We start from the raw sequence: 27,135 nt of genomic DNA, 5'->3' as shown, positions 1-27,135 counted from the left end.
ATGGTTCATATACATTCCTTTCCACATAAAGCAGGCAACACAGAGATATGTTTTATTGTCCTCTTTTTCTTTGGAGCCTTAAAAAACATCTTTCCTTCCAGCTGAAGCAGGCTGTTCCAAAATCTCTGTTTGCATGTCTTTCTAAAATGAAGTTGCTTGGTTGGTGAATCTGACTTCTTCAACATCTCAGTTGAAGGTCACTGATGTGGATGGGATAAAAATTGAATCTTTCCTCTGCTGTCCTTAGCACATAGGTAACTTTGTGGTAGAGATTGTGCCCCACTCCATAGCTTTTCAAGCTGAAGCAGGCTATTTGTTGTTGCAAACACTGATGGGGTAAAAGAAGACTTGAAATGAATTAAAAAAGTGAATGATTTGATCATATGGCCATTCTTCTGACTACGGAATAAAATAACATTAGCTGCAGTACAGCTGCTTCACATCTGGAACTGTCGTCTAAACAGTGAGGTTTATAAATCCGTTCCGTGCTCTTAATTACTATTCCTGTAATTTCCACTCCGAGTGCAGAGTTATTCATGGGGTTCCAAAATAAACACACTTTGGTAAAAGCTAAGAGTCTTTAGGAACAAACTCTCCTCTCTCCTCTACCTGTTTTTGAGCTGCAGAAATTCCAAATGTCATTTGAAACATGCAGACCTGTTTTTTAAAATAGCAAAGTCCATCTGTGTGGGCCTTTCAGTGGAATGTTCTGGCACGTTCCAAATTAATTTTAATACCCATTTATTTCTCCTTGTCCTTGAGTGATTAAAACACACAAAGAGAAGTTGATTAATTGAAAATGTATCAGTATCCTGCATCCTGTTTGCAACTCTTATTCTCCCCTCTAATTTTTCTAAAGAGGTGGTAAGAATTGTTATTAAGGTACAAACAGCAGTGATAATATTGGTGTTACCTCAAGTACAGAATTGGTCAGATGAAATAAAACCTCATCCTTGGTACGCAGATGCTCAACAACAGAAGAAAAATGTTTCTGTGCCAGTGTGACTTTCCACACGTTTTGTTCTTCCAACCTTTAAGAACCAAACTAGTACCAGCTAGGTACATTTCCATGATGTCTATACATGCTTTGAGGAAACTGTTCAAAAAAATTAGCATGAAGTATAGGTTAGGATGGTACCAGAATCTGCTTTGGTACATATTTTTATTCAGTACACACTGACACAGAACTGTACCATCGAAGTGTATTGTACAATTAGTCGTAGACATAGAGTTTTGCAGCACAGAAACAGGCCCTTCGGCCCAACACACCTGCGCCGACCATCAAGCACCCGTCCTAACTAATCCCATTTCCCCGCACTTGGCCCATAGCCTTGTATGTTATGACGTTTCAAGTGCTCATCTAAATACATTTTGAATGTCATGAGTGTTCCTGCCTCTACCACCCCTTCAGGCAGTGTGTTCCAGATTCCAACCACCCTTTGGGTGGAAAAAAATCCTCCTCAACTCCCCTCTAAACCTCCTACTCCTTACCATAAATCTATGCCCCCTAGTTATTGACCTCTCCGCTAAAGGAAAAAGTTTCTTCCTATCTATTCTATCAATGCCCCTCATAATTTTGTATACCTCAATCAGGTCCCCCCTCAGCCTTCTCCGCTCCAAGGAAAACAACCCCAGCCTATCCAGTCTCTCTTCATAACTGAAATGCTCCAGCCCAGGCAACATCTTGGTGAATCTCCTCTGCACCCTCTCCATTGCAATCACATCCTTCCTATAGTGTGGTGACCAGAACTGTACACAGTACTCCAGCTGTGGCCTAACCAGCATTTTATACAGCTCCATCATAATCTCCCTGCTCTTAGATTCTATGCCTTGGCTAATAAAGGCAAGTATCCCATATGCCTTCCTAACCACCCTATCTACCTGTGCTGATGCCTTCAGTGATCTATGGACAAGCACCCCAAAGTCACCCTTGACCCTCTGTACTCCCTAGGATGCTACCATCCATTGTATATTCCATTGCCTTGTTACGCCTCCCGAAGTGCATCACCTCACACTTCTCAGGATTAAACTCCATTCGCCACTGTTCCGCCCATCTTACCAGCCCATCTATATTGTCCTGTAATCTAAGGCTTTCCTCCTCACTACGACACCACCAATTTTTGTGTCGTCTGCGAACTTACTGATCATACCTCCTATATTCACGTCTAAATCATTAATGTACACTACAAACAGTAAGGGTCCCAGCACCAATCCCTGCGGTACCCCACTGGTCACAGGCCTCCATTCATAAAAACAACCCTCTACCATCACCCTTTCCCTCCTTCCACTAAGCCAATTTTGAATCTGATTTGCCAAATTACCCTGGATCCCATGGGCTTTTACTTTCTTAACCAATCTCCCATGTGGGACGTTGTCAAAAGCCTTACTGAAATCCATGTAGACTACATCAACTGCTTTACCCTCATCTACATCTCTAGTCACCTCCTCAAAAAATTCAATCAAATTTGTTAGACACTGTTAGGAAACAGTGTGAGAGCTAAGGTTTTTAATTGGCTATCACCCTTCTGTTATTAATACAGGCACAGTACCACTAGCATTATTCCACTATCAGTACTACTTTGTCAGCAATTATGACCATTTAATACTTGTTGAAAAGAGATAGGAAGGATGGATGCTTGCCCTGTTGGAGTCCAAAAGATGAAAAGGATATTGATGTTTTCATGCAGACTTAGCAAGTTTGTAGGATACTGAGAGTGGAGACCAAGAAAGTTACAGATTTGACTCCTGGCCATAGCCAGGATGCTGGTCGGGGAGCTCTTTAAGGCCTCAGTGTGCTGCCAGAAAATTAGCCTGACACTTTTTCCTGGTTGTTATCTATAACCCCCTGGAGGAGGTTCTTACGTGTCGGCATCAGATGAGGCAGAACCAGGCTTGGCTGTGTTGCCCCCTCCACATTCTGTATTCAAAAATCTCACCAACACTTAGTATTGAGAATCATACTTGAGTAGTGTCCAACTGTCATGCTAGGCCCCCACCTGCCAAGAATGAGGCACATTAATTTTGTCATAAACATTGATTTTTAAACTGTTACTGGAGTGAAGAAAGGCCTTGTTAAATAGATCAGCCGTGGCTGGAAAAGACATTTGCATATTAACAGATGGTGAATGGAAGGGCAAAGGACCATTGCTTGACACATTCAATCTACAATGGACCTTGATCACCAGGTGTGAGAGGAGCATTCCAGACTGCTAAGGCGATATAGTCCAAGACGTGGTCAGACCAGTTAGTCACATGATTAACCTCCTTGGCAACCTGGGTTTTTCTGAATTGTACAAAAGTTTGAACTCAGAGAAAGTCTGTTTGCTCCTGGACTGAGAAGATCTCTCTTGTCTGCTCCCATCTCTTTCTCACAAGCCTCTGAATCCACTGAAGACACATGAACCCCAGGAGAGAAGAGTCCTACAGTGAACAAGGTTTAAGAAGAATACTGGGCCCCAATGAAAAGCAAGATCTACCTGCAATCAAGGACTCTACAGTGAGCTCGAAGAACCATAACAAAAACTTCAGATATTGCATCAAACTTTTCACTTTATTTTTCTTCTGCTCTTTTCTGTCCCTATTTGCATGTATCACGTATGAATGCTAGCAGGGGCTTAGAGTTTAAGTTTAATAAATTTCTTCTTTAAACCTAAGAAAGTCTGTTTGTACTGGTTTCTTTGCCTTATAATTGGAAAGCGGTGAACAAGGATTCACCAAGGGGGAGCGAAAAACATGGTGTGTTTAAAAATAAATCCCTGTTATGGTAAGACCAGGTGAAGGCTGAGAGGGACCTGGTCCTGGTCATAACATCAACAAAAGGTTAATGCCTTAAGGAGAGGAGGGGAAGGCTATAATTGGCACGGTAAAAATATGCTGATTTTTAAAAAGTGCCCCCATAATCTAACACCCTTCTTATTTTACTAGCAGCTAACTGAAAGTAAACAAAAAATCCAGATTTTGTATTTCTGCTTTTTATGAATATCTTCTCTACTAACTATAAAATTACCAAAAATAGTGAACAAAATTAAATAGATTCCTGGAGAAGAAAAATCGGGTTTACAAAACAGAAATTACTAGATAACAAATGTAGTTGGGGTTGCTTAGTTTTAATTGTTCAGGCCATGTAATTCTTTGCTGACAGCTTTGGAACTACTCATTGCTCAGTTGTTGAGTATATTCAAGACAGATAGACAAAATTTTGGTTCCTAAGGGAATGAAGGGATATAGGGATAGTGCGGGAAGATGGACTTGGGGTAGAACGTCAGCCATGATCTTATTGAATGATGGAGTCGGCTCGAAGGGCGGAATAGCCTACTCATGCTCTTATTATTTTATAATTGGGTGTACCTGTGATTCAAAGCATACCCTGTGTTGTTTCAGCTGGACTACACCTTGTACCCAAGTGTTTTAGAAGCTAAAGACACAGTATTTACTTTTAGACTTTAACCACATTGCAGTGTTTCTAAATTCCCACATTGTAGTGTTTCTAAATTCCTGGTTAGGATTAAGCCAACATTCCCAGCAGTGTGTGAAAATCCACAGTAACCACATTCTACCTCGCTTGTTATTTCATTGAACAAAACAGTGTATTGGGGTTCAGTCATGTTCTTGAATATCTTTCTGTCCCAAAAGATTATACGGTACAAGTTAGGAAAGACAGATTTTGTGAAATCTTCACAGGCACCTTGTGTTGACAAAAATACCTCTGATTACGATGCTAAATGCAATCAGTATGAATTTTTTTGAGATGTACTTCAGTTATACAGTTTTTTTTAAACGATTAAATTTTGCTAATACGTTATCTGAATTTACAAAACAATTGTATATTGGGCTTCTCATCTAGAAACAATTTTTCTTTTACTATTTATACTGTTGTGTGAAGTAATTGTAGAATACACTGTATCAGATCTAATTTGAGAAAGTGCCTTTTATAATTGTAACACAGGCCAGTTCAAGGAGCATGATCCCAGACAATGTCCTAGACATTTGTTGATAGCCATTTCCATTTCACAGGCATAAAATGGGTGCCTAAGCATCCAATATTGCAGGTACCTGCACATTGTACGCCAGAATTGCACCGCCCTGCTGGTAAAGACTCCACTATAGGTGCCCCCCCCCTCCCCCATGCAGATCTACCTGAGGCTCCAGTTGGCGATGAAGTGGCCTAAAATTTGCATTTGTTTCACCACTGAACTGCCTGGAGATGTGCAGCAGGTGCCCATAGAAAGGTTATGACACAGAAGGAGGCCATGCAGCCCATCATGCCTGTGCCAGTTGAAAAAACTAGCCGCCCAATTTAATTCCACTTTCCAGCACCTGGTCCGTAGCCTTGCAGATTACAGCACTTAAGGTGCATGTCCAGGTACTTTTTTAAATGAGTTGAGGTTTCTGCTTCCACCACCGATCCGGACACTGAAATCCAGACACCACCACCCTCTGGGTGAAAATGTTTTCCCTCATGTCCCCTCTAATCCTTCTACCAATCACCTTAAATCTGTGCCCCCTGGTAATTGACCTCTCCGCTAAGGGAAACCGGTCCTTCCTGTCTACTCTATCGAGGCCCTTCATAATTTTGTACACCTCAATTAAGTCACCCCTCAGCCTCTTCTGTTCTAAGGAAAACAACCCTAGCCGATCCAATCTTGTTAGTCTAATTTAATTGAGATTCGATGCCCAATTTCAGCAAGCAAGCCTGGAGAATGGAGGAATACCAGGCCATGTGGTGAGATTGTCTTCAATACAGATGAAACCAGTAATATAATAAAAGCAAAATACTACAGATGCTGGAAATCCGAAATAAAAACAAAAAGTGCTGGAAATACTCAGCAGGCCTGGCAGCATCTGTGGAGAAAGAAGCGGAGTTAATGTTTCAGGTCTGTGACCTTTCATCAGAACTGGCAAAGGTTAGAAAAGAATTAGGTTTTAAGCAAGTGAAGGGGTGGGGGGTGGGGGTGGAAGAGAACAAAGGCAAAGGTTTTGCAGAGGGCAGGAGAGATTAAGTAACAAAACTGACCTGGGACAAAGGCAAAGAGTGTGTTAATGCTTGTGGTGAAAGACAAAGCATTAGTCCAGAGAGACTGTTAATAGCAGAATAATGAGCAGCTCCGACTACATGAAAAACAGGCATATGGTTAAAAAAATAAAATATATAAAAAAATATAAAGAGGCCAGTCATGATCTGAAGTTATTGAACTCAGTGTTCAGTCCACAAGGCTGTAGAATGGCTAATCGATAGATCAGGTGCTGCTCCTCGAGCTTGCATTGATGTTCATTGGAATAGTGAAGCAGGACAAAGACCAAAATATTGGAATGAGAACAGGGGGGAATATTGAAATGGCAAGCAACCAGAAGCTCGGGGTCATGCTTTCGGACTGAGTGGAGGTATTCCATGAAGTGGTCACCCAATCTGCGTTTGGTCTCCCCAGTGTAGAGGAGACCGCATTGTAAGCAGTGAATACAGTATACTAAATTGAAAGAAGTACAAGTAAATTGCTGCTTCACCTGAAAGGAATGTTTGGGGCCTCGGATAGTGAGGAGAGAGGAGGTAAAAGGGAAGGTTGCATGGGAAGGTGCCTTGGGAAGGGGATGAGATGTCGGGGGTAATGGAGGAGTGGACCAGGGTATCACGGAGGGAAAGGCACTCTTTGCCTTTGTCCCAGGACAGCTTTGTTATTTAATCTCTCTTGCCCTCTGCCCTATCAAACACCTTCGCCTTTGTTCTCTCCCCCATCCCCCTCCCTTTCACTTGCTTAAAACCTAATTCTTTTCTTTGCCAGTTCTGATGAAAGGTCACAGACCTGAAACATTAACTCTGCTTTTCTCTCCACAGATGCTGCCAGACCTGCTGAGTGAAACCAGCAATATTGTCAAAGAATGCATTGTCAATATTATTAGAGGGGTTGATTATAATTATCCATTCTGGCCCAGGAATTGTTCCCTGTGCACAGTTCACTGGTGCTTTCCAATTTTACACCCTAGTTGAACAGATAAAAACTTGTAAAGATGGGAACATGGACTGCAATTCTAAGACAGTACACTGAAAGAAAGGTGTCCCTTTTTTCATGGTACTCTCAGTAGAACTGGTTTACAGAAGTAACAGTGTAGCTGTGTATGGTGCTGGAGTTCTGGAGAGTGGTAGGATATGGTTTTGTGTCTACGATCCATCCCCACTGTGAGTTACCAGTATCAGTGCTCTGTGTGATGAGGCAGTGAACAGAGGCCAAAAGATGGTATGTGATTTGGGGTAGCTAAGCAAAAGAGAAGGGGAGAAAAACCTTGTATATATAAAAAAAAAATTAAATTGAGTGCAAGTTTCAGTTTCAGTTTTCAGTTTTAAAAATGGATTGATATTTAATCTTAATATAACAAACTTAATTTAAATATATTGTACACAAATGTAAGGTAACGCATATCCAAGGTATTATTTAAAATGTGATAATCTGTTGGGGGAGGGTACAACATGAAAGCTATTTCATGAGAAATGAAGTCTCAGATGAGTTTAAGTGTTATGAGTTGAAAGATTTCTCATATTGCACTCTTACACTGGATTCTGCTTATCCCACAAGTTTATCTGTCCACCTATGTACAAAAAATGTTTTGCATCTAGAACATCATCAGACTTCAGACACTACCTTTCAAAAATGTTACATTTTGTATAAATTACCAACACATCATGATGGAACAATATATATATTTTTTAAATGGTTTATAAAAAGAGAAATCTGTCTGGTCATTTCCTGTTAAGGTTATCTAACAGCGTTAACCCGACCCTGTCCAAGAAGAGGAGCTGAGCAACTGCCACAGAAATGGCAACAAACCTCTAAATGACTTCACGATGTGCCTATAGAAGCCATTTTCTCACAGTGAGTACCTAAGCAATGGCTTTAAAGATTTAGGGCAGGTTAGCAGTTAAAAATCATGGCCAAGAGTTTCACCTTTGGCCACATTCGGTGATTCAAGTGCAAATTGTGCTCAAAATTGCACAGCTTTCAGAAGTGTTTTTATTCCAAAGTTTCTGTTCAAACTCATTTGCTATTGCCGAACGTAAAATCTACCGTGAACTAGGGCAATTGTGCAACGTTTGAAATTTAATTTTTTAAAAAGTTTTATTTTTTGCATTAAAGAATGCATTTGCATGGTAACTTGGTGCAGCTTGATTAAGACAGCTGAAAATAGGTTTATCACAAAAGATAAATATTTTAATCACTAATCCACCAGCTGTGAGTAACTCAATTTTAAATAACTGAAAATGACACTTAAAAAAAACTATACAGAACCATTTACTAGTTACGTTAGTGTAAAAATGTAAAACCTTTAAAAACATGCCTATTAGTGTTTTGCGCCTTAAAAAAAACTTAATTTTAAGAGCCTCCTCGAAGACTTGCAAACGGGCACAATTGACCAAAACACCCAATGGTCATTCATTCATCCTGAGGCCTGACCAGTTTTGTGGGCAGGGCCAACTTCTAGAGCGATGTTTTTAAAGTAGCGCAAAAGATCACGGGAACTCAATTTGCACTGAACATAATTTGTGCTTAAAATTCCGCGATCTTTTGTTCTGGTTTGGCTGATATTTAATGAATTGCACTAAATAAAGGCGCAATCTAGCAGCAATTCCTGCCCCACAACTTTGCCCTAGACATAGGCTGTCTGTGGTCAGTGCCATGGAGATTGGCTAATTGTTATTTAAAATGTTTTCCTTTGATTGTTCATTTGAAATGGGTTCCATTGGAGAGGCTGGTGACTTGTTTAATATTCTTTAAGTCACGTGAATTTGACCAACATTCCTCCCTCAACCAAAGTCACCAACAAAACCAGGTTATCTGGTTATTCATTTGCTGTTTGTGGCTGTTAAATTTGTCTCTATCATAGTGACTACACTTTAAAAGTAGTTAATTGGTTTCAAAGGACTTTAGGACATCCTCGGGACATGGTAAGGTGGTATATAAAGCCAAGTTCTGTCTTTCTTACTGGCTGCTTAGTGTCCACTGCTTCTCAAAAGATCCTTGGCACATTGTGCTTTGTGAAAGGAGCTATACGAGTTGTTGCTGATAATATTACACCTCCAGAGCTATAGGAAATCATTCCATGTGTTATGAGCTACATCTGTGTTATATTGTGCAAACTATTATAAAGATCTGTGGTAATTGAAAGGTTCTAAACTATTTGCTATAAATAGTGACAGTAATTTTGTTTTCAACTCTTTACATGAATTTGTATCATAAAAGGTTAATGCAGCTGAATGGTATTATTATGGAGCATCACGTGTATAATCTTTGCAGGTAACACTAAAATCATATGTTTTTTTAGATAGTATTTACCTTTAAATAGTGCCTTTTACATACAACTGTCTAAACTTCACAAGTTTTCTTTTTCTGAAGTTCAGCAGCAGATCATGACCTCTTCTTCCCCATAATATTTCCATTTAAAGCCATCAGAGCTGAGTTATCATTCTTATCTCTTCCCTCTCCCAACAATTAAAAAAAGTCTACACCTATGTGAAGTGTTTGTACAAATTTTCAGTCCACTGATGTTTAACTGAGTGTTACGACCCGGTGAAGAAGGTGTCTAGGGGTCCCTCTCAGCCTTCACTTGGTCTTACCGTAACAGGGTTTTATTTTTAAAACACTGTATTTTTAGCTCCCTCTTGGTGAATCCTTGTTCACCGCTTTCCAATTATAAGGCAAAGAAACCAGCACAAACACGTTTTCTTAGGTTTAAAGAAGAAAATTTGAAATTTATTAAACTTAAACTCTAATTCGGTTGACGCCTATGGATACGTAATACGCCCCCGTTAGCATGCATACGTGATACACACATGCAAATAAGAACAGAAAAGAGCAGAAGGAAAAATAAAGTGAAAAGTTTGAGGCTATATCTGAAGAGTTTTTGTTACGGTTCTTTGAGCTCACTGTAGAGTCCTTGATTGTAGGTAAATCTTGCTTTTTGTTGGGGCCCATTATTCTTCTTTAACCTTGTTCGCTGTAGGAGACTTTTCTGTCTTGGGGTTCGTGTGTCTTCAGTGAATTCAGAGACTTGTGAGAAAGAGATGGGAGCAGACAGGAGAGATCTTCTCAGTCCAGGAGCAAGCAGTCTTTCTGCTCAAACTCTCTGTGGCTAGTTCATAAAACCCTGGAACAGCCAGTTAGTCATGTGACCAGCTGGTCTAACCAGTCCTGGATTGTGTCACCTTAGCAGTCTCTGGAAAAACTCCTCTTACACACAATACCTGGTGATCAAGGTCCATTGTGGGTTGAATGTGTCAGGGAATGGTCCTTTGGCCTTCCATTCACCGTCTGTTAATATGCAAATGTCTTTTCCAGCCACGGCTGATCTGTTTAACAAGTCATTTCCAAGCTCCAGCAACAGTTTAAAAAAACAATGTTCATGTCAAAATTAATGTGCCTCATTCTTGGCAGGTTGGGGCTTAGCATGACATGAGCATAATTGGTATTTAATCATTAACCTGGTCGGTAAACAGGGCCTTTTGGTTAGGATAACAATGCTACTCCTCGTGCTTTAATGGTTAATACAAATACAGCCAGAATGCATAACTCATTATTGGATAGAATGGCAATGCAGTAAATTACTTCCTGTTCACACCCACTAGGTACAGTTTTTAATCAGTCACTAGGAATTTGCAATCATCACAATATTGGGTGTGAGAAGTTCTTTGCTTATTTTTACTTGGGTACAGCAGTACCAGAATTTATTTTATTCATTCACGGCATGTGAGCATTGCTGGCAAGGCCAACATTTGTTGCCCATCCTTAATTGAACTTGAGAAGGTTGTGGTGATCTGCCTTCTTGAACTGCTGCAGTCCATCTGATGCAGGTATACCTACAGTGCTGTTAGGGAGGGAATTCTAGGATTTTGACTCAGTGACAGTGAAGGAACGGCAATATAGTTCCAACTCACGATGGTGTGTGACTTGGAGGGGAACTTGCAGGTGGTGGGGTTCTCATGCATCTATTGCCCTTGTCCTTCTAGGTGGTAGAAGTCGCAGGTTTGGAAGGTCCTATTGAAGGAGGCTCGGCGAGTTGTTGCACTCTATCTTGTAGATGGTACATACTGCTGCCAGTGTGCATTGGTGGTGGAGGGAGTGAATGTTTAAGGTGGTGGATGAGGTTCCGATCAAACGGGCTGCTTTTTCCTGGATGCTGTTGAGTTTCTTGAGTGTTGTTGAAGCTGCACTCATCCAGGCAAGTGGAGAGTATTCCATCAAGCTCCTGACTTGTGCCTTGTGGATGGTGGATTTGGGGAGTCAGGAGGTGAGTTACTCACCACAGAATTCCCAGCTTCTGGCCTGCTGTTATAGCCACAGTATTTATATGGCTGGTCCACTTAAATTTCTGGTCGATGGTGGCCCCAGGATGTCGATGGTGGGGGATTCAACGATGGTAATGCCTTTGAACATCAAGAGACGATGGCTAAATTCTCTCTTGTTGGATATGGTCATTGCCTGGCACTTGTTTGGCATGAATGTTACTTACCCAAGCCTGAATGTTGTCCAGGTTTTACTGCATGCAGGCAGAGACTGATTCAGTCTCTGAGGAGTTGCAAATGGTACTGAGCACTGTGCAATCATCAGTGAACCTCCCCACCTCTGATCTTATGATGGAGAGACGGTCATTGATAAAGCAGCTGAAGATGGTTGAGGCTGGGACACTGACCTGAGGAACTCCTGCAGCACTGTTCTGGGGCTAAGATGATAGGCTTCCAACAACCACAGTCGTCTTCCTTTGTGCTTGGTATGACTCCAACTTGTGGAGAGTTTTTTCCCCCAGATTCACATTGACTTCAATTTTGCTAGGGCACTTTGATGCCACACTCAGTCAAATGCTGCCTTGATGTCAAGGGCAGTCACTATCATCTCACCTCTGAAATTCAGTTCTTTTGTCAATGTTTGGACCAATGCTGTAATGCGGTCTGGAGCCTGGTGGCCCAGTCTGAGCAGTTAGATCTGTCTGAATCTGTCCCATTTAGCATGGTGATAGTGCCGTACAACATGATTGAGGGTATCCTCAGCATGAAAACTGGCCTCAGGCTCCACAAGCACTGTTCAGTGGTCACTCCTATCTATACTGTCATGGACATTTGCGTCTGCGACAGGTAGATTGGTGAGTGTGAGGTCAAGTAGGTTTTTCCCTCTTGATAGTTCTCTCTGCTGCAGACCCAGTCTGGCAGAAATGTCCTTCAGAACTTGGCCAGCAATGGACATTGAAGTCCCCCAGCCAGAGAACATTCTGTGCCCTTGCTACCCTCAGTGCTTCTTCCAAGTGGTGTTCAACACGGAGGAGTACTGATTCATCAGCTGAGGGAGGGTAGGTGGTAATCAGCAGGAGGTTGCCTTCCCCATGTTTGATCTGATGCCCTGAGAATTCATGGGGTATGGAATCAATGTTGAGGATTCCCAGGGCTACTCCCTCCCCACTGTATAACCACCTCTGCCTTTGGGACATACCCAGGAATGGTGAAGGAGGAGTCTGGGAGATTGGCTGTAAGGTATGATTTGGTGAGTATCGCCCAATTACAACTCTGCCAGTTTTGGTACAAGTCCCCAGATATTAGTGAGGAGGACTTTGCAGGGTCGACAGGGCAGGGTGTGTGTGTCTTTGTGTTTTCAGTGCTTGGGTCAATGTTGGATGGTCTTATCCGGTTTTATTCTTTTTCAACTTTTTTTAGTGGTTTGATACAACTGAGTGGCTTGCTAGGCAGTTCAAAGTGAACCACATTGTTGTGGGTCTGGAGTCACATGTAGGCCAGACCCTGGGTAAGGACGGCAGATTTCCTTCACCAGATGAATTTTTACGACAAGCTGGTAGTTTCAAGCTCATCATTACTGATGATTAGCTTTTTATTCTAGCTTTCTTAATTAATTGAATTTAAATTCCACCAGTTACCATTGGTGGGATTTGAATTCATGTCTCCGGAGCATTAGTCCGGCCCTGTGGATTACTGGAGATACATTACCACTATGGTACCGTTCCTATTGAACGTTTAACACCTAATGCAAAAGTTAATTCTTGCTCATACATTCTGCAGTAGGTTAGCATTTACATTCAGTTACTGAAATAATGAGTAAATTGTCTGAGGTGAAAAAGAAAATCGAATTGAAAATGTAATCTGTTGGTATCTGACAGGAAGGATATTGTTGTTGGGTGAGGATGCTTCACCATCAATTCTGATGAATTGAACTGACCTAAACCATAATATGACCTTTCTGTTTTCAGATGCAGATGGATCTGCTGTAGGTTTCTAGTACTTCCTAAAGATGTCTGTGTATTTTCTAAATTGCCAAAGTTCCTCTTCAATTTTGCTATAAAATTCTTTATCAAAGTAGTTCGCTTAAGCATATACACCAGTTATTCATGCTTTCTATTGCTTATTACATGTTAGTCTTGACTTAGTGGTTGCACTCTTCCCTCTAAGTCCGAAGGTCATGGGTTCAAGCCCCGCTTCAGTACTTAAGCACACAATCTTGGTTGATACTTCAGTGCAGTTATGAGGGAGTGCTGCACAGTTGGAGATGCCATTTTCAGATGGGATGCTCTGTCTACTCTCTCAAAGAGTTGTAAAAGATCCCATGGCACTATTTTAAAGAGCAGGGGAAGTTCTCCCCAATGTTCTGGAAAATATTTATTCCTCAACTAACATCGCTAAATTAATTGGCTATAATGCACTTTGGGGTGTCCCAAGGACATGAATGGCATTACATAAATGCAACATGAATTCAGAAAGGAAGATCCTGCCTGACCAACCTACTTGACCTTGTTTGAAGAAGTGATCTCTCAAATGGATTAAGGTTTGTAAAATGATGAACCTTGAGTTCCAAAAAGCATTTGATAACATTCTGCATGAATGCTTACGATTTAAGGTGAAAGCTACAGAGATTAAGAATAAAACCTGTGAATGAATAAGAAGTTAGCTGCAGAGTAGGAAACAGTGGGCACTTGTTAAGGGATTAATGTTGAAGTTGTTGGAATTGGGTGCCTTGATGTAGGCACAACTACTGTTTCTAATTTGAATTGACAACTTGGATTGAAAAGCTGAATGCAAGCTAGTCAAAATACTAACCTAGGCGGGCTGGTTAAATCTGAGGAGGCTGGTTTGAGTGACCACTACAAAATAGATAAGTGGGCAGCAATTTAATATGATTAAGTATAACGCACTGCCAATAGAGAGGAAAATAAATAGTACAGTGTGAAGCTGAAAGAGATCTAGGGATCTTAATAGACTCAGCGCTCAACATGGCCAAATACTGTGGAGCAGGATCAACAGATCAAATAGAATACTGAATTGTATAGCCAAAAAAGCAGAAAACAATTCAGGGGGAGAATTGCTCAAACTACACAGTGCTTTAATCAGACTGCACGTTTGAATACAGGTAATTGAGACACTTTCAAGCCCAAGGGATTCAGAGAGGAGCCACAAGACTGGTCCCTATCATCAGAGAAAAGACTGGAGCAGTTTGGGATTTTCAGCCTTGAAAGGAGGTAACAGAGACAGTCAAGATCGTAAATGGCATAGGAAAAGCAAATCTGAGACACTACTTCAAATTAAACTGACAATAGGACAAGGGAATACCAATTCAAACTATAAAAGGCAAAGTTGGTTCTTCACACAAAGAATGATCAACACAAAGAATGGACTTCCAGGTAAGGCAGTGGACCAAAAATCTAAGATATAGTTGGATGTTATGATCGGGAGAATGCATGGTTCTTCTGGATGGATAAATTAGAGTAGGCCGAATTAATTTTTTTTGCTTTTGGGATGTAGGTGACATATTTCTTCTAAAAGGGGAATTTCACCTTTTGCTGATCTGCTTCCAAGGCTCCACTAATGCCATAGAAGGTGCATGACAGGCAGTGAGGTAAGTAGTCTCTCTGAGAAGAATGTACCCTCCTTCAGAGCACGCTCATTATATTGGTATGGTCAATACTGTCAACTTTCTGTGTGGGGGATTACTGGCAAAAACCTGCAGTGGCAAAGCCATTGAAGCTTCAATATACTATTTTGTCAAGTCATGAAGTGAATTGCTCTTTTGGAGAGCCAGTGCGGACACGACAGGCCGAATGGCCACCTTTTGCGCGGTAACAATTCTGTGATTCTGTGAAGTTGTCCCATTAATTTCTTTTTCAGAAGATCAGTCTGTAGAACTCCTGATCAGTGTGCATTTTAGGGCGAAGTAGTTGAATTATATCATGAAATAAACACAGAAAGTACTGGAAATACTCAGCAGGTTTGGCAGCATCTGTGGAGAGAGAAGCAGAGTGAACGTTTCAGGTTGGTGACCTTTCATCTGAATTATATCCTGATTCAATTGTCCGGTATGGCAAAAATATTTTAATAGTAAGAAAAGCCATAGTCTGTTACTTTGGGCTCTTATTTGAAGAGATTTAAGTATAAATTAAATATGAATTTCAAAGTCTGGGATAAACTCTCTAAAGAGTTTTCAAATCGATCAACTGAACAAAATTCTTTTATATTTTTATTCATTTCCATCGCACACTTCAGTCTTTTGTGAGTCTGTCTGAAGTATTAAATGTACATGTGCTAAATGACTGAGTGTGGATGTGAATAAACAAAAACATTACCACATCATACGGCCATCGCCTGATCATGGTTGTGAGAAAGGGCGAGCCTATTTACCATGGAGAATTTCACTTGCCCACAGAAAGCGAGGTAAAATCAGCAAACTTGAGGCTAGACTTGCACGCTTAACCACTGGCTCCAGAGTGCCATTAGTAGAAACCTGGAAGTAGGATATGTGGAGTGGTGCAAGGGATGAAGGGTGGAACAAAGTAAACAAGTTAATGTAAGTGATCAAATGTTGTCTCGTTGCATTGTGCAACAAGTCAGGGAAGAAAATAGATTGCATACAAAGAGCACTTTTTAAGTTCTTTTCTAAGCAAAAATGAATTCTAATTTACACTGTTTATCCCAATATTTCAATTATTGCTTGGTTCTGTTTAACTGTGATATTCTCAAATTAGTTAAAAACAAGTGACATAAGAACTGGATGCTGGAGTGATTTAGGTACCTGATTTCAATTCCAGACCAGATGCATGTGGTTAAGTTCCCCTCTGAGAGGGTCCAGTGTTTTGGCAGTTTCAATCCAGTTCCTTGTGGTCATGGACCTAAAGCTTTCGCTCATATCAGTTGGCAGACCTAAGGATAGTTAATGTAAAGAATGGAACAAGAGGCACCTTGGTGCAGTAGGGGTACTCTGCTGAGGTTGGGATTGATGCACTAAATAGAGGGAGCCTTACTCACTACTTCACTGACACTGGGCACCAGAAATGGAAAGTGCCCCATTCCCCAACTTTAACTTCCCTCATCTTGATTTAAAAAAAGTTGTCGAAGTCACTTTTAAGACAAATGCGGCCAAGTACTTTCAGTAGGTCTCATTGTAATTATTTCCTGTAAATATTTATTTTGGCTGCATAGTTTGAATAGACTGTAGGTTTCATTTATATCCTGCAGAGGGCATCCCCATCTCAGGTTTGAGGTACAATCCGCTGCAGTGAAAAATTATACATGGTTCTTTGTATTTCAAATGCACCAAATCACTTCAAGATCACTCAATATATGGAATTTCTGAACCACGTATAATACTATATACACAATACTGATTCCAGAATAAAATAATTTCAGGTGACAAATTTGTTTCAAATGTTAGCTTTAAATGTTCTTTTATTTGTGAACAATGTTATGTTTATGATAGTAAACCATTTTTGGTTTAATTTACATTGAGGTGGAATAGGTCATTTAATGGATTGAGGCATACGAATTAAAGCGAGTCTTTTATACTCTTTGTAAACCTCTTAATCAAGCAATATGCCAAGTTAATGTATGTATATTCATACCCCTTTCCTTTATTGCACCAATGGTGGCACAGTTTTCCACCTCCATGCTCCTACTTTCTGGAACTCCCTCCTTAGACATCTTCACCTCTGCCATCACCTTTTAAAAACCTATTCCAAACTGGATTGTTTAAGCAAGTTTTCCAATACTTGCCATCTATCTGCCATCTTGCCATCTGTCTTCACAATAGAGGGTACAAAACATTCCAGCAATAGCTGTAAATCAGGAGGTGGAAGGAAGAGAGGAACTTGGTGAAATTACGATCACCAGGGAAGTGGTACTGACCAAACTGATGGAGTTGCAGGCTGACAAGTCCCTGGGTTCTGATGGATTTCATCCTAGAGTCTTAAAAAAGGTGGCTAATGAGGTGGTAGATGCATTGGCGTTAATTTTTCAAAATTTTCTAGATTCTGGAATGGTTCGATTAGACTAGAACGTAGGAAATATAACCCTTCTATTCAAGAAGCGGGGAAAGGCAGAAAACAGGTAACTAAAGGCCAGTTAGCCCTGATGTCTGTCGTGGGGAAGTTTTTTTTTAGAGATACAGCACTGAAACAGGCCCTTCGGCCCACCGAGTCTGTGCCGACCAACAACCACCCATTTATACTAATCCTACATTAATCCCATATTCCCTACCACATCCCCACTATTCTCCTACCACTAGGAGAGCAATTTACAATGGCCAATTTACCTATCAACCTGCAAGTCTTTGGCTGTGGGAGGAAACCAGAGCACCCGGCGAAAACCCACGCGGTCACAGGGAGAACTTGCAAACTCCGCAAAGGCAGTACCCAGAATTGAACCTGGGTCGCTGGAGCTGTGAGGCTGTGGTGCTAGCCACTGTGCCGTTAGAATTGATCATTAAGGAGGTTGTAGCTGGGCACTTGGAAAAACTTAAGGGAATCGGGAATAGTCAACATGGTTTTGTGAAAGGGAAATCATGTTTAACCAATTTGTTGGAGTTCTTTGAAGGAATGACATGTGCTGTGGATAAAGGGGAGCCCATTGATGTACTGTACTTGGATTTCCAGAAGGCATTTGACAAGGTGCCACATGAAAGGTTATTGCACAAAGTAGGAGTTCATGGTGTAGGGGGTAACATATTAGCATGCATAGAAGATTAGCTGGCTGGCAGAAAACAGAAAGAATGCATAAATGGGACCTTTTCTGATTGGCAGGATGTGACGAGTGGAGTACCTCAGAGGTCTGTCCTGGGGTCTCAACTTTTTACAATTTATATCAATGACTTAGATGAGGGGAGTGATGGCATGGTAGCTAAATTTGCAGATCACACAAAGATAGATAGGAAAGTATGTTGTGAAAAGGACATAAGGAAGTTGCAGACCGATATAGATAGGTTGAGTAAGTGGGCAAAAATCTGGCAGATGGAGTATAATGTGGGAAAATGTGAAATTGTTCGCTTTGGCAGGAAGAATAAAAATGCAGAGTATTTCTTAAATGGAGAATGACTGCGGAATTTCGAGGTGCAGAGGGATCTAGCTGTTCCAGTGCATGAGTCAGAAAAAGTTAGTATGCAGGTCATAAAGAAGGCTAATGGAATGCTATCCTTTATTACGAGAGGAATGGAAAATGAAAGTAAGAATGTTATGCTTCAGTTATACAGGGCATTGGTGAGACCACATCTCGAATACTGTGTGCAGTTTTGGTCTCCTTATTTAAGGAAGGATGTAAATGCGTTGGAGGCAGTTCAGAACAGGTTTACTAGATTGATGAAAGGTCACAGACCTGAAATGTTAACTTTGCTTCCCTCGCCACAGATGCTGTCAGACCTACTGAGCATTTCCAGCACTTTTTGTTTTTATTTCAGATTTCCAGCATCTGCAGTATTTTGCTTTTATTTTACTAGATTGATACCTGGAATGAGTGGGTTGTCTTATGAGGAAAGGTTGGACAGACTGGGCTTGTTTTCACTGGAGTTTAGAAGAGTGAGGGGAGACTTGATTGAAGTTTATAAGATCCTGAACGGTCTTGACAAGGTGGATGTGGAAAGGATGTTTCCTCTTGTGGGTGAGTCCAGAACTAGGGGGCACGGTTTTAAAATTAGGGATCACCCTTTTAGGACAGAGATGAGGAGAATTTTTTTCTCACAGAGAATTGTGTGACTTTGGAACTCTCTGCCTCAGAAGGTGGTGGAGGCGGGGTCATTGAATATTTTTAAGGCGGAGGTTCTTGTTAGTCAAGGGAATCAAAGGTTATCTGGGTAGATGGGAGTGTGGAATTTGAAACACAAGTAGATCACCCATGATCGTATTGAACGGTGGATCAGGCTCGAGGTGCCGAATGGCCTACTTCTGCTCCTAATTCATATGTTCGTATGTATCTGTTTCTGGCTTGTCTTCCATTTCCTCCACTCATTTGTGACTCACCTAGGGTGTATTCCTTAGACTACTAAAGCTGTTCATAAAGTTTTGTACAGCGTGATGTTGCCTCAGTGTCAATAGGAACAGGGTTGAAGCAGCTGGGATACACTTCTTTTGGGATCCTTGCAGTCAGGAAAGAGTTCCTCATTTCAATCACTGTGAATAAAATTCAAACCGTGTTCCTGAAGTGAAAGGACAATGTTCTAAATGACTGTGCCACCCAGTTACCCATAATGACAGCTACTAAAGACGAGGGGTGGGATTTTTAACTGATTGAGAGGGCGGGATCTGGCGGGCGAGCACTTAAACCCGTGCTCTGTGTCATGTGCAGATTTCCTGACACAGAACCAGCCCACTCCAAGTTTAAAAGGCTGTGACAAAAGCCGGAAGAACCTACGTAGGGTCCAAACTGCTACAGGGAGGAGGAGGTGCAAACAAAGTGGGAAGCCACTCAGAATGGCAGGATAACATTAAGAGGGTCCATCAAAGAGGGAAGGCTTAGAAAAGGTCCTCATTCGCAGGTAAACAATTGGACAGAGCTATGAAAATGATCTGCTATTTCTCTTCACTGTTGTCTAGGGCATTTTGGGGGGTGGGGAGGGAGATGTGGTGTGGTTTTTTGTTGGGGGGAGGGGGAGGGTTTTGACTGGTCCCTCTGCTCATGGGCCTCATGGGTTCATGCGAGGAGGGCTTAGGAAGACTGCAAATACCAGTAGAATGAAAGGAAGGACATAAAAGGAAATTAGATTAAGGTACTCCAAGTTAGGGTCAACTAGTAATGAGGAGCAGCATCCCCAGGAGCAGAGGCAGACCCATGGGCAACAGGGGTGCAGAGGTCAAGAGCAAGGGGCAGGAAGGCAACAAAGGCAAGATCCTCAGCAGAGGGTCCACTGTCAATGGAGAAGCTGCCTGGATATCTCAGAGCGTCAGTGCTGCAAAACTCTGCGCCTGTCCAAGCAGATGGGTTGCTGACTTGTGTGCCCTTGTTGAGGGTCATCTGAGGGTTCGTGGCAGTCGTCACCACGATGAAACAAAGTCACACAAGTCTGCCTCAGTGCTACTACATGCCTAGTACTTGATTGAAGTACAGTGTGATGTTATTTACAACCAACATACCCAAGTGTCCTACAGGGTAGCATTACCGACGTAGAAGCCACGCTCATGACCACTGCTACGAGGTACATCCCATGTGGCTGAGGATGTTTGGTCTAAGATGCCTGTGGTGCTTGGCTTATTGTGGAGGTGCTGGGGGAGCAGTGCATCATTTCAGGGGCAGCCTCTGTCACAGGGCGTGACTCTACAGATGCTTCATCCATCAGAGGGGCCATGGAGGTGGATGAGGATGAAGGACCCCTGTGAGGGGTGCCTCCCTCATCGCCATCTTTTGCCACCTCACCCCTTTTCTGGCATCTTTGATCACTGGAGAGAAACACCAGCTGGGGCGCAGCTGGCGTCCACTCCATGCTTCGTTGTGCCATTTGTGCCTTTGACTGATCAATGCTACAGACTGCGGCATGCATTCTGTGCATGTAACTGCGCTGTTCCTACATCCACTCTGAGCGATGCCACATATGGCTGTCCATGAGATTGGCACTCTCTCACACGCTCAAAGCACTGTGATATTATGAAGCACATGAGATGAATGGACTCCTCCATTCTCATCCCTTGACTCTGCAGTACCTCAGGTAACTCTGATATGTGGGCACACATCTGACGCCGGTTCTCCAGGTAGAGCCGTCTGGCTCTGCATCTCTGCTCTGCTGAGCAAGGCTGTACCTGTCCTCCTCCATGCTCCGAGGGGGACTGGCCAGAGCTGACTTTGCTTCCTCCATATCCTCCTACTCTTGTTGTGATGTCACTTCACCCCGTCTAATAATGCTCACTGAGGTGCGAGACTGTGCTGGTGGAGAGTGCGCAAGAATGATGCGACTGTGCACGCTCCGAGGTGTCTTCCTCCTCTGGCTTCTGGGAACTTATTTATCTTTGTGTGGGCTCCTACCCCTCTGCAGCTGGACCTGTGGGAGACATAAGAGAAGATGGTGATGAGAGATCGGGACAGTCAACTGATGCTCACACTGTTAAAAAATAAAGAGATGACAGCTCGTGCTTTGACAACTCGTTGCATGGGGAGCATTGCCATGCATCCCTTGAACCTGGAGATGTTGAGATGTTTTCACTCTGTCGACGGCGGATCCCTATTTCTTCATCCCTAGCCTCTCTGTGTTTGACACCCTGTCCACATCAAGGGCCAGCTCCTCAAAGTAAGTCAGTGATGTGAGCTGTGGCATCCCACCGTCCAGACGTACCCTCTCATTCTGTCTGCCGTTCAACACCTGTTTGGCCTGCAAGATGAAGAAAGATGCAGTTAGGACAATGCCTCTCCCTATCACCACTCACAGCTTTTCAATTGCATAAGCTGCTGCAGTCTGCACTCCAACCTCCTGTTCAACAGCCCTAGTGTTCTGACCTATGCTTATGGGCCATCAATGCTGCTGAGCACACATCTCTCCCATGGCTAGGAGAATTCTATGCACCTTCAGAATGCCCCTCTTGCGCTTTGCTGACCAGAAGGCATGCCATCTGGGTCTATCTTTGGACTCACCTTTCCAGACCTGACACAGTCATTGAAACGTTTCCGACACTGCACCTAGTTCCTCCTCCCCACTCCCCTGCTGCTGACCTTGTTAGTCATTTCCAGCCATGCCCTCTTGGTAAGCCTTGCAGGCCTTCTGTTGCCACTGGCACGGAGCAGGATGGTTCTGTGCTCCATCAACTCCTCCAGTGAGGTATCAGAAAAACGGGGTGCTGCGCTGGTACAGAGGGGCCTCCCGTCTCACTTTCCTCAGTTCTGCTCCTTCTTCCATCCCTTGGACGAATGGCAACCTCAGCAACGGCTGCTGCTTACCCTTTAAATCAGGCCCACGGCTGCCTATGTCCCCCCTCCTTTCCATGAGTGGCGGCTAACGTGACCATAGGGCAATTAGCTTCTTTACATATTGAAATTGCAACACGTACACGTTGCAGATGCAGTGCAAGGTTGGGACCATAAGTGACTGCGACATCAGGGTTCCGACCCGGAACGGAACTCCCGCCCACTGGACCTTTGGATCAGCTAAATTCAGTTTAACTGATGATGAATATTCAGAAAGCAGGTTCTGGTAATGCACTTCCTGCAGAAGCTGAGTTACCAAGCAAAGCAGTTCTTCCTAATAATATAACTTTGCAGAATTACCAGCAGGCCACACACGGTCAAGGGGAATCTAGATAAGTACATGATGGAGAAAGGAACAGAAGCATATGATGATAGGATTAGATGAAGTAGGATGGGAGGAGGCTCTTGTGGAGCATGAACACTGGTACAGACCAGTTGAGCTGTTTCTGTGCTGTTAATTCGATGTAATTCTATGTACCCTGTGTGGGAGGAACACTCCCAAATTTCTAGGCCTGTGTATTTAAATTTGAATTCAAATTCAATTTGTCTGGAAACACAAGGAAGTTTGATTTCCAGCATCTGCATATTTGCTTTTGAAATAATATGTGTGTCTGTTCACTTCACATAATCTTTTTCTTTTGTTTTCCATCATTGTCTTTTTTTTGTCTCCTGCTATTACTCTGGAGGGAAACACGTTTTTTGATTCATTTTACAGACATGGAATATTTTTAAAAGAAATAATGTCTGATCTTCCCACAGTGTAATGATGCTGAAAAGGATGTCCTGGGTGCAGATCAGTGCCAGGATAACTCGGCAGGTCTTATCTGAATAATACCTGCACAGCTGTTGTCTGATTGGGCAACTTTGAACTGAAAGAATTATCTCCTTAAAATGTGAATTTGATCGTTGAGACCCAGCCCTGTTAACCAGTCAAGTACTGAACATCCCACAAATCAGTCAGTACGTAAGTAAATTATCAAAGCAAGTTTGACTCGATAGGGTAACATCTGAAACAAAAGCTTATTTATCAGACGTTTTTCACACAGTGTTATTAGAACATGAACTGCTTTACCACAAGCATAGATCTTTGAAGGTGGCAGGACATATTGAGAGTGCTCCTGAGGTCCCCAGCATCACAGATGCCAGTCTTCACCAATTCGATTCACTCCACCTGATAGCAAGAAACAGCTGAAGGCACTGGATACAGCAAAGGCTATGGGTCCAGACAGCATCCTGGCTGTAGTCCTGAAGACTTGTGCTGCAGAACTAACCGCACCCCTGGCCAAGCTGTTCCAGTACAGCCACAACACTGGAAAATTGCCCAGGTATGCCTGTCCACAAAAAGCAGGACAAATCTTATCCGGCCAACTACAACCCCATCAGTCTACTCTCGATCATCAGCAAAGTGATGGAAGGTGTCGTCGGCAGTGCTGTCAAGCTAAACAGCAACAACCTGCTCACTGATGCTCGTTTGGGTTCAGCCAGTGCCACTTGGCTCCTGACCTCATTACAGCCTTGGTCCAAACATGGACAAATGGGCTGAACTCGAGAGGTGAGGTGAGAGTGACTGCCCTTGACATCAAGGCAGCATTTCACTGAGTGTGGCATCAAGGACTCCACTGGTTGGAGTCATACCTAGCACAAAGGAAGATGATTGTTTGAATGCAATCATCTCAGCCCCAGGACATCGCTCCAGGAGTTCCTCAGGGTAGTCTCCTAGGTCCAACCATCTTCAGCTGCTTTCACCAATGACCTTCCCTCCATCATAAAGTCAAAAGTGGGGATGTTTGCTGATGATTGTATGATGTCCAGTATCATTTGCAGCACCTCAGGTACTGAAGCAGTCCACGTCCATATGCAGCAAGACTTGGACAACATTCAGGCTTGGGCTGATAAGTGGCAAGAAACATTCGCACCACATAAGTGCCAGGTAATGATGATCTGCAACAAGAGAGAATCTAACCATTAGGGCGGCACAGTGGTTAGCACCGCAGCCCGGGTTCGATTCTGGGTACTGCCTGTGTGGAGTTTTCACGTTCTCCCTGTGACCGCGTGGGTTTCCGCTGGGTGCTCTGGTTTCCTCCCACAGCCGAAGACTTGCAGGTTGATAGGTAAATTGGCCGTTGTAAATTGCCCCTAGTATAGGTAGGTAGTAGGGGAATTGAGGGAAGGTGGGGATGTGGTAGGAATATGGGATTAACGTAGGATTAGTATAAATGGGTGGTTGATGGTCGGCACAGACTCGGTAGGCCGAAGGGCCTGTTTCAGTGCTGTATCTCTAAATAAATAAACTAAATAAAAAAACATCTCCCCTTGATGTTCAATGGCATTACTTTCGCTGAAACCCCCACCACCAACATCCTGGGGGTTACCATTGACCAGAAACTGAACTGGAGGAGCCACATAAATACTGTGGCTATGACAGCAGGTCAGAAGCTGGGAATTCTGCAGCGAGTAACCCATTTCCTGACTCTCCAAAGCCTGTCCACCATCTACAAGGCACAAGTCAGGAGTGTGATGGAATACTCTCCACTTGCCTGGATGAATGCGGTTCCAACAACTCAGGGACCTTGACACCATCTAGGACAAAGCAGCCCGCTTGATCAGCACCCCATCCACCACCTTCAACATTCACTCCCTCCACCACTGCACAGTGGCAGCAGTGTGTACCATCTACAAGATGCACTGCAGCAACTCACCAAGGCTCCTTCGACAGCACCTTCCAAACCTGCAACCTCTTCCACCTGAAGGTCAAGGACAGCAGACGCATGGGAACACCACCATCTGCCAGTTCCCCTCCAAGCCACACACCATTCTGCCTTGGAAATATATCACCATTCCTTCAGTGTCACTGGATCAAGATCCTGGAAATTCCTTCTTAACAGCACTGTGGGTGCACCCGCACCAGATGGACTGCAGAGATTCAAGAAGGTAGTTCACCACCACCTTCTTGAGGGCAGTTAGAGATGGGCAACAAATACTGGCCTTGCCAGCAACGCTCACATCCCATATGAAATGAATTTTTAAAAAGTTAGCAAAGCATATGTGCTCTTGGGCTTCATAAATAGAGTTATTGAGTACAAAAGCATGGAATCTGTGCTGAACCTTTATAAAGCTGGTTAGGCCACAACTTGAGTATTGCATCCAGTTCTGGTCACCACACTTTAGGAAGGATGCGAGGGCCCTGCGAGGGTGCAGAGGAGATTTAATAGAATGGTTCGAAGGGTGAAGGATTTTAACTACAAGGTTAGGTTGGAGAAGCTGGCATTGTTCTCCTTGGAACAAAGGAGATTGAGAGGAGATTTGAAAGAGGTGTACATGATTATGACAGGTTTAGATAAGGTAGACAAAGATAAGACTCCCCAAAGCCTGTCCACCATCTACAAGGCACAAGTCAGGAGTGTGATGGAATACTCTCCACTTGCCTGGATGGGTGCAGCTCCAACAACACTCAAGAAGCTTGACACCATCCAGGACAAAGCAGCCCGCTTGATTGGCACCCCATCTACAAACATTCACTCCCTCCACCACCGATGCACAGTGGCAGCAGTGTGTACCATCTACAAGATGCACTGCAGCACCTTCCAAACCCGCAACCTCTACCAACTAGAAGGACAAGGGCAGCAAATACATGGGAACACCACCATCTGCAAGTTCCCCTCCAAGTCACACACCATCCTGACTTGGAACTATATCGCCGTTCCTTCACTGGCGCTGGGTCAAAATCCTGGAACTCCCTTCCTAACAGCACTGTGGGTGTACCTACCCCACATGGACTGCAGTGGTTCAAGAAGGCAGCTCACCACCACCTTCTCAAGGGCAATTAGGGATGGGCAATAAATGCTGGCCTGGCCAGCGACGCCCACATCCCGTGAATGAATTTAAAAAAAAAATTAGCTGATAGTTCAAGGGCTAGGGGACACATTTAAGGTTTTGGACAAGAGGTGCAGGGGGGGATGTGAGGAAGAACATTTTCACAGTGAATGGTAATGACCTGGAACTTGCTGCCTACAAAGGTGTTGGCAGCAGAGACGAGCGATGATTTCAATGGGAAATTAGATGGGTACTTGAGAGAAATAAACTTGCAGGGTTTTGGGGATAGAGTAGGGAAATGGCACTGACTGCATTGCTCTGCAGAAAGCCAGCACAGACTCGATGAGCCGAATGGCTTCTTTCCGTGCCTTTATGATTCTATGGGCTGGATTTTACCAGCCTCTTGACATTGTGGTTCGTGGCGGGGAGGCCCGTAAAATACTTGCAGGAGAGCCCCGCCAAGACCCACAATGCCAAAAAGGCCCTACTGCATATTACCGGCGGCTGCAAGGCCTTGGTGTGGGCCCCCTGCCGCTGAGCGGCTGGGCCTTCATCTCAATATTAAAATGAGCTGAATAAATATTGAAATGAACCTACTTAGTCACGGCGGCTGTCCCATGCCGGTTTTACAGCCGTTGGCCGCAACTCCGTATGGAGTTCCGAGGCGAGACACGTGCGGAGGAGGGGGAAGAGTCAAATTATCAGGGCAGGAGGGAAGGAGTGGTAAAAACAATCCTTATTGGTGGTGGGAAGGGGTTTAGGGTCAAAGGGATTAAAGTTCGGGGAAAGGTCGTGAGTGAGAAATAATTTTTTGGGGGGGGGATGGGGCATAAAATTAAATGTTCATTCTTGGAAGGGGTGGAGAGGAGATTGCCAGTGTGCATGGATTATTACTACATTCCTGAAACAAACAGGTACCTTTAAACATGTAAATTTCATCTAAGAGTTTGAAGCCCTTTAAAAATGGCGCCAGTGCCTGTGCGGTGGCGCGGATGCCATTACTGGGGACGGAGCAGCCGTCCCCTCCCTACGTCATCGGGGGTGGCCATTCCGCCTCCTCCATTTAAGTGAGGCCCTGCGCCGAATATTGCGTGGGCTCAGCGGAGGTGCTTCCGTGTCGGAAGGCCGCAATGCGCGCTGCG

General features: G+C 43.3%; 1 long non-coding RNA gene across 18 annotated transcripts in view; it reads left to right on the top strand.

Annotated features, from left to right (window-relative positions):
• Positions 1-27,135, top strand: part of LOC137347170 (uncharacterized) — an 86,956-nt gene that overhangs the window by 15,020 nt on the left and 44,801 nt on the right. For 10 of the 18 annotated variants that reach the window (XR_010968895.1, XR_010968886.1, XR_010968888.1 and 7 more), the window contains 3 exons: positions 14,388-14,658; positions 14,780-14,873; positions 15,143-15,286. This is a non-coding gene — a long non-coding RNA (uncharacterized lncRNA). Of the gene's footprint in view, positions 1-7,744; positions 7,863-14,387; positions 14,659-14,779; positions 14,874-15,142; positions 15,287-27,135 lie in introns of all 18 variants that reach the window. The other 8 variants (XR_010968887.1, XR_010968889.1, XR_010968884.1 and 5 more) reach the window with 1 other exon arrangement.

The sequence above is a fragment of the Heterodontus francisci genome, chromosome 31 (assembly GCF_036365525.1).
Source record: "Heterodontus francisci isolate sHetFra1 chromosome 31, sHetFra1.hap1, whole genome shotgun sequence".
Classification (NCBI taxonomy): Eukaryota; Metazoa; Chordata; class Chondrichthyes; order Heterodontiformes; family Heterodontidae; genus Heterodontus; species Heterodontus francisci.
Note: the sequence above shows the minus strand (reverse complement) of the source record. Positions and strands in the feature narration are given on the sequence as shown.